This window comes from Hemitrygon akajei, chromosome 8 (genome assembly GCF_048418815.1).
Source record: "Hemitrygon akajei chromosome 8, sHemAka1.3, whole genome shotgun sequence".
NCBI classification, from domain to species: domain Eukaryota; kingdom Metazoa; phylum Chordata; class Chondrichthyes; order Myliobatiformes; family Dasyatidae; genus Hemitrygon; species Hemitrygon akajei.
Window position 1 is genome coordinate 61962322 of NC_133131.1, and position 13961 is coordinate 61976282.

The 13961-nt window shown below is 39.7% G+C and overlaps 1 protein-coding gene across 7 annotated transcripts in view; it reads left to right on the forward strand.

The window, feature by feature from the left end:
* The first annotated feature begins 2798 nt into the window (after positions 1 to 2798).
* Positions 2799 to 13961, forward strand: part of LOC140731926 (NACHT, LRR and PYD domains-containing protein 3-like) — a 92397-nt gene continuing 81234 nt past the window's right edge. For 5 of the 7 annotated variants that reach the window (XM_073053910.1, XM_073053915.1, XM_073053913.1 and 2 more), the window contains exon 1: positions 2799 to 2924. The gene's annotated coding sequence lies outside the window, so the exon portion shown is untranslated. The remainder of the gene's footprint in view (positions 2925 to 13961) is intronic. The other 2 variants (XM_073053911.1, XM_073053912.1) reach the window with 2 other exon arrangements.

Consider the following 13961-nt stretch of genomic DNA (forward strand, 5'->3'; position numbering starts at 1 on the left):
AACAGTCACCCATGGAGACAACCTGTCAACTCCAGCTCCTTAAGTTTCTCTGCTAACAAGCAACTTGCTGATGGGGTAGACCTGCATCTAGTGTCTCGCAGGATCCTGCAGTCATAAGAACTATGTTTGAAAAGAACAGTAGCACCCTTTGTCAAACTCGTAGAAGCCACTGCAGTCGAAGTTACTGCCATCCGTAATCACTCACTCATTATACGGTCTCCTCCAGTCACAAATAGCTGGATATTCTCCACAGGGATGGGCTGCCATTTAGTGCTGGGGTTAAGGTAGTCCATCATCCCAACTTTGAAAGAGTTCTCCTCCTCTCCGTTACCACATCCCACAGCATCTCCCTCCAGGCAGCTGTCTCCACCTTCCAACATGCCCACCTCACTCCTCAGAGTGGCCTCACCACTGGCACTACCACATCCCCAGTATCAGTCACAAAGCAAAGTCCCACCACTCCTGGATCCATTATACTTCCCAGTGCCAGGTATTTGGGGGGGGGGGCAGGGCAGATCCCCCACTCAGTCTGACCGCCGAGTATGACTGCCATCCCACCATCTTAGAGCTGCAGCCTGTCATGATGCCCCACTTCAGTGCCTTCAGCCTGCTGCGAAGCGAAGGCATGTCCCAGGCCAGTCTAGTGTTCCTCCGCCTAAACTGAAGTCCAAAATGTTAGCTTCACCCAGTTGGCCTCTACACAGGAGGGGTCAACCGATGTTACCACATGGAATAAACCTGTCCTCACTCATGGAAGCTAAAGGAACAACCCTTGGCAATCCACCAACTGGAGAAACTCTCAGGAACTGCTACAGGCCACTGCCAAAGATGAGACTGCCCACTCCCAAAACCTTCTGGCAGTCTCTAAACCTGATCTTTGGAAAGTTCCCAGCAGACTTATTATCAAAGTAGGTATACATTATGCAACATTCATATTTATTAACATAGAAAACCTACAGCACAATACAGGCCCTTCGGCCCACAAAGCTGTGCTGAACATGTCCTTACCTGAGAAATTACCAAGGCCCTCTGTTTTTCTATGCTCCATATACCTATCCAGGAGTCTCTTAAAAAACCCAATCATATCCACCTCCACCACCGTCGCCGACAGCCCGTTCCACGCACTCACTACTCTGAGTAAAAAACTTACCCCTGACATCTCCTCTGTACGTACTTCCCAGCACCTTAAACCTGTGTCCTCTTGTGGCAACCATTTCAGCCCTGGGAAAATCCCTCTGACTATCCACATGATCAATGCCTCTCATCATCTTATACACATCTATCAGGTCACCTCTGTCACTCCAAGGAGAAAAGGCCGAGTTCACTCAACCTATTCTCATAAGGCATGCTCCCCAATCCAGGCAACATCCATGTAAATCTCCTCTGTACCCTTTCTATGGTTTCCTGTAGTGAGGTGACCAGAACTGAGTACAGTACTCCAAGTGGGGTCTGACCAGGGTTCTATATAGTTGCAACATTACCTCTCGGCTCCTAAACTCAATCCTACGATTGATGAAGGCCAATGTACTGTATGCCTTCTTAACCACAGAGTCAACCTGCACAGCAGCTTTGAGTGTCCATTGTCTCCTTACAGGCAGCCACAAAACAAAGAATCTCAAAAGAACCCATAAAAACAAAACCGTCGAACATCCAATCTGCAGAGAGAAAATAAAACAAATTGTACAAACAATAGAAGTAAGCAAACAGCATTCACAGTGAATGTGATTCCACAGCACGGAAGCCTGCAACAGCCAGAGCAGGTCAGACTCTCAGCTCAGCGCAGAGCCAAGTAAACCTCATGGAACAGCGAGCAGAACCTGTCCTCCCCTCCCCTCAGGTCCCAACAAGGTTTTTTTCCAATATATCTGGTCCAGCATTTAAATCGTCCAAACAACGGGTCGCCCCTCACTCTAGGACCTGGACAATGTTGCATCGATATGCACTGGGCCTGCACCCCACCCCATGTTTCAGCCTATATCCGACCTTTCCAAATCAGCCTGACTCTTAGATCAATTAAACCTCGCTCTTGGTTTAGGTGGACACGCCCCAAAACTGCCTCTCCTCAGCTCTGACTTTGCTCTGTTTGTCCTAACTTTGCCTCGCACCGGCATGCATAGACCTTTGACACAGCCTCACCTTTACTAGCCCCTCCATTCTTTGCAGTGATTGTTTACTACAACTTTTACAGAAAAAAATAATTTCAAACACTTTAGAGACTGCGGATGCTGGGAAACATGAGCAAGACATGTACTGAGCATCAGAGAATACTTAAGATACTTAGCAGGTCTGGCACCATCTGTGGAATTCATTGCACAGATGACTGGAGGCCATGTCAGTGGGTGCATTTCGCACAAATTTTGCTTTCAGGGACAATCACCAGACGTTTTTGGAGGAAAAATGTTATTGGAGTGTTTGTATTCATACTCCTAATTCGACGTTTCCAGCCAAAGCCCTTCATCAGGTCTGGAAAGGAAAGGGAAATAGAATGGAATTCTTCCGCAATACCAATGTTACAAGAAAGCCCTTATAGAGCGTGTGCCTCTCTCAGTTTCGCCCCTTCAACAGCTGACAGCTCCTATACTTCCTTCGCTCAGAGAGGCGGAACACCCAATCAATCTGCTCCACTGCCTTGCACTCCGGAGATTGAACGGCGACACGTGACCATATCGGGTGTCAGATGACTGGGTTGTCATGTGACTCTCACCTTATTCAATTCAACACAAGGCGTCCGATTGGTTACCATGAATATCAATCATTATCGTTTAGCCAGTGGCAAGTAGCAGTTGCGGGCGGTGGGTAGGTAATAAATTTCTTTGGAAGCGGAAGGAGGGTGGTTGACGTATTATTTGGGTGTGGGCTCGAGCCCGGGCCTAATGGCTCGGGACTCGGGACTGGAGAGTCGCTCAATGCCCGTCAATCGTGTGGTGAGTGTTGAATTGTAGTCTGTTCGTGGGCTCTGTGGGCATTGATCGAGAATGGTGGCTAGTGGTTTAGGTCAATGACCGCTTGCGTACTTCCTCTGCACCAATACAGCAACATAACAAGTTAGATCCCGATAATTTGTACAATAATGTTGCCATAGTTTGAAATAATATTTGTATTAGTTTACAAAGTTTTGATTTCATTAGGTTGAAAAGTAAATTCTGACCTTGTAAACATGTTCCTCTTAGTGGAAGATGGCTGTACGTTGTCATGGTGAGACCTAAAAATAAGCATTTTAGGAGCCAGATTATCAGCATCTTTTTCAATTTGTAATCTTCATGTACAAGGGAACAAAGTAGTGTGAGGAACGTGTAATTCTGTAGCAAAGGGTATGGTGGTTATTACCTACCACAGTTTAATCTGTGGAATTCATTTCCATTAAAGGCTTAATGACCATAAGACACAGGAGCAGAATTAACCTTTGGCCCATTCAGTCTGCTCCGCCATTCAATCATAGCTGATCCCTTTTATTCCCTCCTCTGCCCAACTCCCCAGCCTTCTACCTGTAATGTTTACCATGGCCAATCAAGAACGTATTAAGCTCTGTCTTAAATACACCCAACGACCTCCCCAGTAGCCTGTGGTCACAAATTCACCACCCTGGTTAAAGAAATTTCTTTGCATCTGTTTTAAATGGAGATCCTGAGATTGTGCCCTCTTGTCCTTGACCACTCTCCAGTACCTGAAACACCCTTTCCACATCTACTCTATCTAGGGCTTTCAACATTCAAAAGGTTTCAATGAGATCTCTCTTCCCTCCCCCACCCCATCCTTCTGAACTCCAGCGAGTTCAGACCCAGAGCCGTCAAACGTTCCTCATATGATAAGCCTGTCATTCCCAGAATCATCCTTGTGGAGGTCCCCTGAATCCTCTTTAATGCCAGCACATCTTTCCTTAGATAAGCAGCCAAAACTCTTAACAATACCTAAGGTGAGGCCTCAACATCACAACCCTGCACTTTTTTGAAGACCTCTTGAAATGATTGCTAAGGTTGCGTATGCCGTCCTCGCCAGTGACTCAACCTGTAAGTTAATCTTTAAGGTTTACTGCACAAGGACTCCCAAGTCCATTTGCATCTCAGATTTTTGGATTTTCTCCCCAGTTAGAAAATAGTCTGCACATTTATTTCTACTACCAAAGTGCATGACCGTGTATTTTCCAACATGGTATTTCATTTGCCAGTTTCTTGCCCATTCTCCTAATCTGTCTAAGTCCTTCTGCAGCCTATGTTTCTACCTGCCCTTCCACCAATCTTCATGTCATTTGTAAACTTATCAACAGAGCCATCTATTCATCATCGAAATCATTTATATCCAACATACAAAGAAGCAGTCCCAACACCGATCCCTGTGGAACACCATTCGTCACTGGCAGCCAACCAAACAAGGATCCTTTTATTCCTACTTGCTGCCTCCTATCAATCATCCAATACTCTTAACGATGCTAGAAACTGTCCTGTAATACCATGGGCTCTTAACTTGGTAAGAAGCCTTGTGTGGCACCTTGTTGAAGGCCTTCTGAAAGTCAAAATATACAACATCCACTGCATACCCTTTATCTATCTTACTTGTAATCTCTCAGAATTCCAACAGGTTCATCAGGAAACCATGCTGACTTTGTCCAATCTTGTCCTGTGTCAACAAGTACTCCATAACCTCAGCCTTAACTATTGACACCAACGTCTTCCCAACCACTGAAGTCCGCCTAACTTCTCAATAATTTCCTTTCTCAGTTTATCTCGTAAATAGGCCTTTAATTGAAAATAACAGAAAAGGGTGTTATTTGATACTTTATATTTATTTTTTAATTGATCAAACAACATCAATACACCTCCTTCAAAACAGTCACCTATATCTTTAATCCCCTTTTGAAACCAGTTATGTAAAAGTTTATTATCCATTGTAAAAGGAATAAGCCTATTTTGAATTAAGGTTCTTCTTGCTAATAAAGATTTCTTTATCTCATCGTCCATATTTACCTTATTCCATAAATCAATCAAATGTCTTAATATAAGAGATTCTTTCTTTTCCCATATCCATTTGGATTCCCATTTATATATAAAATCTTCTGGTATATTTTCTCCTATCTTATCTAGTTCTATTCTAATCCATGCCTGTTTTTCTTCATCAAAAAAAGATGCAATAAATCTAAGTTGATTTGCTTTATAATAGTTCTTAAAATTTGGAAGTTGTAACCCTCCTAATTCAAATTTACATGTCAATTTTTCCAATGATATTCTTGACGCCTTTCCTTTCCAAAGAAACTTCCTCATATGTATTCAATTCTTGAAAAAATTTCTGAGGCAGTTGTATTGGTAAAGTTTGGAATAAATATTGCAATCTAGGAAATATATTCATTTTTACAGCATTAACTCTACCTATTAATGTTATTGGTAACATCATCCATTTATCAAGATCTTTTTTTTTAGTAATGGCAAATAGTTTTGTTTATATAAATTCTTTACATCATTATCGACTCTTATACCTAAATATTTTATCCCATTTATTGGCCATCGAAATTGAGTTACTAATCGACATTGACTATAATCTCCTTTGGTAAGGGGTAAAATTTCACTTTTATCCCAGTTTACTTTATACCCCGATATTTTCCTATATTCTTCCAATCTGAAAGATAGTTTTTGCAGCGATTGCAATGGGTTTGTTAAATAAATCAGAACATCATCAGCAAATAAATTAATCTTATATTCTTCTTGGTTAATTCTAAAGCCCATAATATCTGAATCTGTTCTAATTATTTCAGCTAATGGTTCTATCGCCAATACAAATAGGGCAGGTGATAATGGGCAACCTTGTCTAGTTGACCTTGTTAAGTGGAATGGTGTTGAAATCTGACCATTTGTAACTACTTTAGCTTGAGGATTAATATTTAAGGATTTAATCCATTTTATAAAAGATTTTCCTAACTCATATTTTTCCAATACCTTAAATAAAAAATCCCATTCCAATCTATCAAATGCTTTTTCTGCATCCAAGGCAACTGTCACACTCATTTCCTCTCTTTTTTGTGCTAAATGAATTATGCTAAGTAACCGAGTTATATTGTCCGTTGATTGTCTGTTTTTAATAAAGCCTGTTTGATCCATATGTATTAATTTTGGTAGATATTTAGATATTCTATTAGATAAAATTTTTGCTATTATATAATCTGTATTCAACAAGGAGATAGGCCTATTTGATTTTGGTTTTAAAGGATCTCTATCTTTTTTTGGCAATACAGTTATGATTGCTGTCGAAAAAGATTGTAGGAGTTTGTGCATTCTTTCCACTTGATATATTAATTCCATAAAAGGAGGGATTAATAAATCTTTAAATTTTTTATAAAATTCAGGCAGAAAACCGTCTTCTGGGGATTTATTACTCTGAAGTGATCCTAAAACTTCTTCAACCTCTTTTAATGTAAAGGGCATATCTAATCCTTTCTGTTCTTCCAAATTTAATTTTGGAAGAGTTATTTGTGATAAAAATTTATCTATCTCAGCAATCTTATTTTGTGATTCTGATTGATATAATTCAGTAGAAATTTTTTTTAAAGTTTCATTAATTTCTAAAGGTTTATAAGTAATCTTATTTGCACTCGTTCTAATTGCATTTATTGTTTTCAACTGCCAAGCAAGAATTTTGTGTGATCTTTCACCTAATTCATAATATCTCTGTTTAGTTCTCATAATTACCTTTTCTGTTCGATATGTCTGGAGTGTATTATATTGTAATTTTTTATTAACAAGTTGTCTTCGTTTTTCTTCTGTCATATATCTTTGGGATTCTTTTTCTAATTTTGTAATATCTTTTTCTAATTGGTATATTTCTGCCATATATTCCTTCTTAATTTTAGATGTATAACTTATTATCTGACCTCTCAAGTATGCTTTCATCGCTTCCCATAATACAAATTTATCCTCAACTGAATGTGAATTTGTATCCAAAAAAAATTGAATCTTTTTTCATAAAATCACAAAAGTCTTGACGTTTTAATGAAATTGAATTAAATCTCCATCTATAAATCGATTCCTCCTTATTCATCATTATCATTGTCATTATTCAAGGGGGAATGATCTGACAATATTCTTGCTTTATATTCCACACTTTTCACTCTATCCTGAATATTTTTTGATAATAGGAAAAAATCAATCCTTGAATAAGTTTTGTCTATTTGAATAAAATGAATAATCTCTTTCTCTTGGATTAATTTTTCTCCATATATCAATCAGATTTAAATCTTTCATTAATGATAAAGTTAACTTTATTACTTTTGATTTTGTAACAACTTTAGTTGACCTATCTAAAACTGGGTCTAAACAAAAATTAAAATCTCCACCTATTAATATTTTATCATGTGCATCAGCCAAGTTCAAGAAAACTTCTTGTGTGAATTTTGCATCATTTTCATTTGGCGCATAAATGTTCATAAGAGTCCATAATTCCAAAAAGATCTGGCAATGTATAATCACATATCTCCCTACAGAGTCAATTACTACATTTTGTATTTTAATTGGTAAGGTTTTATTGACCAAAATTGCAACTCCCCTTGATTTTGAATTAAGTGAGGCTGCAATAACACTTCCAACCCAATCTCTCTTTAATTTCTTATGTTCTATCTCTGTTAAATGTGTTTCCTGCAGAAAAGCTATATCTCCTTTCATTTTCTTAATATATGTTAAAATTCTTTTTCTTTTCACAGGTCCATTAAGTCCATTGACATTAAAGCTTAAAAAATTAAGTAAATTAATCATTCATAATACCTTGGGGAATGTTAATGTCAATGTTAATGCAAAACCTAATGAAATAGAAATATTAATTCAAAAAGGAAAAATTAAAAAATTTACATCTTGTATGTATAATTTGATTCAAAAGCAGGCAATTAAACCAGGAATTCATAAATCAAGACAAAAATCGGAATCTGATTTGAATATTAAAATTGATGGAAAAAATTGGTCAAGATACAATAAATGTCTGACTTGGATTAGTACAATATAATTTTTTACATCAATTATATATAACACCACAGAAAATAAATAGATTTAATTCAAATCTATCTGTCCAATGTTTTCGATGTAATCAAGAAATTGGTACTTTTTTACATTCTACTTGGTCTTGTTTTAAAATTCAACCATTTTGGATAAATTTAAGACTTTTATTGGAACAAATTACTGGAGTACAACTCCCACATAGCCCAATATTATTTTTACTAGGTGACATTGAAGGGACAATACCGAAACTTAAATTGAGTAAGTATCAGAAAAAATTTATAAAAATTGCATTGGCAGTAGCCAAAAAAGTTATTGCAGTTACTTGGAAATCAAACTTATATTTAACTATGGATCATTGGAATAATGAAATATATAGCTGCATTCCACTTGAAAAAATTACTTATAATCTAAGAAATGAATATGATATATTTTTGAAAATTTGGCACCCATATCTACAAAGGATTAAATATACAGGTCCTTTGAAGGTAAAATTACAAAGTAATGGGAAAATAAAAATAAAAATTAAAATTAGTTTGAACTCCATGGAGCATGTGGGGATCCTCTGATATTCAGGCAATCTTTCTTTCTTTCTTTCCTTTTTTTTCTTTTTTTTAGATAGGGGTTAAGGGGGGAGGGTTAAGGGGAGGGGGGAGGGTCAATATTAATTTTTTTTACTATTCTATATTCCACTCATTCTATGTAATTCTCTTAAAAATTTAATAAATTAATTTAAAAAATAATTTCCTTTCTGCAGCCTCCCTCCTTTCTTAAAGATGAGAGACATTTGCAATTTTCCAGTTTGTGGGATCATGCCAGAATCCAATGATTTTTGAAAGATCATTACTAAAGCCTTCACAATATCTACCGCTACCTCCTTCAGAACCCTTGGGTGCAGTTCATCTGGTCTGGCTGATTTAAGTACCTTTAAGTCTTTCAACTTTTTGAGCACCTTCTCCCTTGCAATAGTAACTGCACTCACTTCTCTTCCCTCACACCCTTCAACACCTGGCACATTGCTAGTGTCTTCCACAGTGAAGACTGATGCAAAATACCCATTTAATTTGTCTGCCATCTCCTTGTTCTGTTATTATTTCTCCAGATTCATTTCTAGCAGTCCTATATTCAATATCATTTTTATATGAAAAAGCCTTTTCTCTCCATCTTAAGTCTTTGCTAGCTTGCTTTCACATTTCATCTTTTCACTCCTAATGATTCTTTTAGTTGCTTTTTAAAAGCTTCTCAATTGTGTCTTCCTGCTAAATTTTGCTCTGTTTGCCCTCTCTTTTGCTTTGACATTAGCTTTGACTTCCCTCATCAGCCATGGTGGTAATATATTTTACCATTTGACTATCTTTTTCTGCAATACATCTTTCCTGCACTTCCCTCATTTTTCCTAGAAACATTGCTGCTCTGCTGTCATCTGTGCCAGCATCTCCTTCCAAGTTAGTTTAGTCAACTCCTCTCTCATACCACTGTAGTTTTCTTTACTCCACTGAAATTTTACTTTCTCCCTATCAAATTTCAAGTTGAACTCGGTCATATTGTCATTATTGCCTCCTCAGGGTTCATAGAAAAAAACAGAGGTATAGAAAACCTTCAGCACAATACAGGCCCTTCAGCCCACAAAGTAGTGCCGAACATGGCCCTACCTTAGAAATTACTAGGCTTACCTATAGCCCTCTATTTTTCTAAGCTCCATTACCTATCCAAAAGTCACTTAAAAAACCCTACCGTTTCCACCTCCACCATTGTTGCTGGCAGCCCATTCCACGCACTCACCACTCTCTGAATGAAAAGCTTACCCCTGATATCTCCTCTGTACCTACTCCCCAGCACCTCAAACCTGACCAGGTTCATTTCCCAATACCAAATCAAGTGCAGCCTCTCCTCTTGTAGGCTTATCTGCATACTGTGTCAAGAAACTTTCCTGAACACACCTAACAAACTCCACTCCATCTAAACCCATTGCTCTCCGGAGATGCCAATCCTTGATATTAAATTTCCGAATCTCCTCTGGTTCATTACATAACACCCAATCCAGTATAGCTGACCTCCTCGTAGGCTCAACAATAAACAATAAACAAAAAGCCATCTTGTAGGTATTCAATAAACTCACTCTCTTGAGATCCATTACCAACCTGAGGAGCATTTGATGGTTCTGGGCCTTACTCACTGGTGTTTAGAGGAATGATGGGGGGAGGGGTGGGGGATCTTATTGAACCCGATCAAATATTCAAAGGCCCAGATTGAGTGGTGGTGGAAAGGATTTTTCATAACCAGGGGCATCTAGGACCAATGGCACAGTCTCAGGATAGAAGAGTATCTCTTTAGAACAGAAGTGAGGAGAAATTTCTTTACCAAAAGATCATGAATCTGTGGAATTCATTGCCATGGATGGCTGTGGAGGCCATCAGTGGGTGTATTTCAAGTGCGGGTTAGATTCTGATTAGTAAAGGTGTCAAAGGTTACTGGTAAACAACAGGAAAATGGGGTTGAGAGGGAAGGTAAACCAACCACGATTGAATGGTGGAGCAAACTTCATGGCCTAATTCTGCTCCTATGTCTTATGGGCTAATGCAGTTTGAACAGGAGGTGAAATATTATTACTGCTTCTAATTAAATTAAACACATGCTTAACTTGTATTAAGAAAAGGTGTTATCTTGAACACTATACAATTTGGTTATGCCAAAGAACCAGCCTGTTATCCTCACTCTGAGTTAGTACTGGATTTGAAAATAGTTTCTCACAAATTTTGCTTTCAGGGACAATCACTAGTCATTTCTGGAGGAATGAAATGCAGTTGGTGTGTTTGTATTCATACTGTGAATCTAAGTCGCATCTTAATAGACTGTAATTTGTACAGGTTCCTCTGCTCACAGATCATCAGTACAGATGCACCTCAGGGTGGTGAGTTTATTGCCTTGCTCTGCTCTCTGCAGCAATGCCATCTATAATTTACCCACCACGTTGCTGTTGTTAGCCAAATCATGGTTGATGAGTCACTGTACAGGAGAGAGAACTATTGGTTGAGTCGTTTCGCAATAAGAAAATCAACAAATATTTTGTGTTGTGTTTGAGTTGTATGTACTGTGTTGTGCACTGTGGTTGTTTGGCACTGTGCATGAATGTGGCACATGAATGACAATAAACTGGAACAAAGCCGAAGAGTTGTAGTTAACTTTAGAAAAGGGAGGTTTGGAAGTCACGTGGCAGCTGGGTCAGAGGTGGAGATAGTAAGCAGCTTCAATTTCCTGGATAGTAACATCCCTGAAGACCTGTCCTGGGGCCAGTACATTGATGCAAATCTTCTAAGTTCTTAGAAGCATAGAGAGAATTAGTATACTGTGTATTCCAATTAATAGGGCCACATTAAGCGTAAACGCCAATTAAGCATTTGCCCCAAATAGCTGGTTTCCAAGAATCATTAAAAGGTATAAAAATGACAGACTAATATCCTTGCGGGAAGGTTTGCTGGTGCTGCTGTGGTGGTGTGGGGGGGGGGGGGTGAGTTAAACTAGATTTGCAGGGGGAGGGGAACCAGAGTGTTAGAGCAGGTAGTGAGGTAGAGGAGGATACAGGTCAAGAGAGAACTGTAAGTATAGTGCATGGAGTAAAGCCAGATCTAACATATAAAGAGGCTTTGAGGAAAGAGAAGCAGAATAAAGGGTGTAAAGGTAGTAAGGTAGAAGGGCTAAAGTGCATGTATTTCAATGCAAGAAGCATCAGGGACAAAGATGATGACTGAGAGCTTGGATACATACATGGAATTATGATGTGGTAGCCATTACAGAGACTTGGCTGGCACCAGGGCTGGAATGGATTCTCAATATTCCTGGATTTCAGTGTTTTAAGAGGGATAGAGTGAGGGGAAGGGGAGGAGGGTGACATTACCGCTCAGAGATGCTATTACAGCTACAGAAAGGGTGGGTAGTGTAGCAGGATCCTATTTTGAGTCAGTATGGGTGGAAGTCAGGAACAGGAAGGGAGCAGTTACTCTATTGAGAGTATTCTATAGGTCCCCTGGTAGCAGCAGAGATACCAAGGAGCAGATTGGGAGGCAGATTTTGGAAAGGTACAAAAATAACAGTGTTGTTATCATGGGTGAGTTTAACTTCCCTAATATTGATTGGCTTCTGATTAGTTCCAATGGTTTAGACGGGGCAGAGTTTGTCAAGTGCGTCCAGGACGGATTCCTGTCACAGTATGTTACAGGCCGACTAGGGGGAATGCCATACTAGATCTAGTATTAGGTAATGAACCGGGTCAGGTCACAGATCTCAGTGGGTGAGCATCTGGGGTAACAGTGGCCACTGCTCCCTGGCCTTTAACATTAGCATGGAAAAGGATAGAATCAGAGTGGACAGGAAAATTTTTAATTGGGGAAGAGCAAATTATGAGGCTATAAGGCTAGATCTTGTGGGTGTGAATTGGGATGATGTTTTTGCAGGGAAATGTACGATGGACATGCGGTCAATGTTTAGGGATCTCTTGCAAGATGTTAGGGTAAAATTTGTCCCGGTGAGGAAGATAAAGAATAAAGGGTGAGGAACCATGGGTGACAAGTGAGTTGGAAAATCTACTCAGGTGGAAGAAGGCAGCATACGTGAGGTTTAGGAAGCAAGGATCAGATGGGGCTATTGAGGAATATAGGGTAGCAAGAAAGGAGCTTAAGAAGGGGCTGAGGAGAGCAAGAAGGGGGCATGAGAAGGCCTTGGCGAGTAGGGTAAAGGAAAACCCAAGGCATTCTTCAATTATGTGAAGAACAAAATGTTGACAGGAGTGAAGATAAGACTGATTAGAGATAAAGGTGGGAAGATTAGGTGCCTGGAGGCTGTGGAAGTGAGCGAGTTCCTCAATGAATACTTCTCTTCTGTTTTCACCAATGAGAGGGAACTTGATGACGGTGAGGACAATATGAATGAGGTTGATGTTCTGGAGTATGTTGATATTAAGGTAGAGGAGGTGTTGGAGTTGTTAAAATACATTCGGACAGATAAGTCCCCAGGGCCTGATGGAATATTTCCCAGACTGCTCCACGAGGCGAGGGAAGAGATTGCTGAGCCTTTGGCTAGGATCTTTATGTCGTCATTGTCCATGGGAATGGATTGGAGGGAGGCGAATGTTGTCCCCTTGTTCAAAAAAGGTAGTATGGATAGTCCAGGTAATTATAGACCAGTGAGCCTTATGTCCATGCTAGGAATGCTGTTGTAAAAGATTCTTAGAGGTAGGATCTGTGGGCATTTAGAGAATCATGGTCTGATGAGGGACAGTCAGCATGGCTTTGTGAAGGGCAGATCATGTCTAACAAGCCTGATAGAGTTCTTTGAAGTGACCAGCCATATAGATGAGGGTAGTGCAGTGGATGTGATCTACATGGATTTTAGAAAGGCATTTGACAAGGATCCACAAGGTCAACTGATTCAGAAAGACAGAAGGCATGGGATCCAGGGAAGTTTGACCAGGTGGATTCAGAATTGGCTTGCCTGCAGAAAGCAGAGGGTTGTGGTGGAGGGAGTACATTCAGATTGGAGGGTTGTGACTTGTGGTGTCCCACAAGGATTGATTCTGGGACCCCTACTTTTCGTGATTTTTATTAACAACCTGGATGTGGAGGTTGAAGGGTGTGTTGGCAAGTTTGCAGACGACACAAAGGTTGTTGGTGTTGTGGATAGTGTAGAGGATTGTCAAAGATTGCAGGGAGACATTGATAGAATGCAGGAGTGGGCTGAGAAGTGGCAGATGGAGTTCAACCCGGAGAAGGACAAACTCCAAGGCAGAGTACAAAGTAAATGGCAGGATACTTGGTAGTGTGGAGGAGCAGAGGGATCGGGGGGTACTTGTCCACAGATCCCTGAAAGTTGCCTCACAGGTAGATAGGGTGGTTAAGAAAGCTTATGTTAGCTTTCATAAGTCGAGGGATAGAGTTTAAGAGTTGCAAGGTAATGATTCAGCTCTACAAAACTCTGGTTAGGCCACACTTGGAGTACCGT